Consider the following 955-nt stretch of genomic DNA (forward strand, 5'->3'; position numbering starts at 1 on the left):
ATATCACCAGATATATACTGGATTTTCCCCTGACCCTGAGTGTCCGGCCCCATGAGACTGTGGTTTTCTCGGCCCCTGGTGGTCCGAGGTCGTTCCCGCTGCTCAGATTCATCCGCCAGGGCCTCCTACAGACAATGCACTTTGATTTATTGCGCTATCTCTAATAGCACCCGAGATATCTCCAGATATATATTGGATTTTTCACTGACCCTGAGTGTCCGGCCCCATGAGACGGTCGTTTTCTCGGCCCCTGCTGCTCCGAGGTCGTTCCCGCTGCACAGATTCATGCGCCAGGGCCTCCTGCAGATAATTCACTTTGGTTTATTGCGCTATCTCTATTAGCACCCGAGATATCACCAGATATATATTGGATTTTCCCTTGACCCTGAGAGTCCGGCCCCATGAGACTGTGGTTTTCTCGGCCCCTGGTGGTCCGAGGTCGTTCCCGCTGCACAGGTTCATGCGCCAGGGCCTCCTACAGACAATGCACTTTGATTTATTGCGCTATCTGTAATAGCACCCGAGATATCACCAGATATATATTGGATTTTTCACTGACCCTGAGCGTCCGGCCCCATGAGACGGTCGTTTTCTCGGCCCCTGGTGGTCCGAGGTCGTTCCCGCTGCACAGGTTCATGCGCCAGGGCCTCCTACAGACAATGCACTTTGATTTATTGTGCTATCTGTAATAGCACCCGAGATATCACCAGATCTATATTGGATTTTCCCCTGACCCTGAGTATCCGGCCCCATGAGACTGTGGTTTTTTCGGCCCCTGGTGGTCCGAGGTCGTTCCCGCTGCACAGATTCATGCGCCAGGGCCTCCTGCAGATAATTCACTATGGTTTATTGCGCTATCTGTAATAGCACCCGAGATATCACCAGACATATATTGGATTTTCCCCTGACCCTGAGTGTCCGGCCCCATGAGACGGTCGTTTTCTCGGCCCCTGGT

The sequence above is a fragment of the Nomia melanderi genome, unplaced genomic scaffold (assembly GCF_051020985.1).
Source record: "Nomia melanderi isolate GNS246 unplaced genomic scaffold, iyNomMela1 scaffold0014, whole genome shotgun sequence".
NCBI classification, from domain to species: Eukaryota; Metazoa; Arthropoda; class Insecta; order Hymenoptera; family Halictidae; genus Nomia; species Nomia melanderi.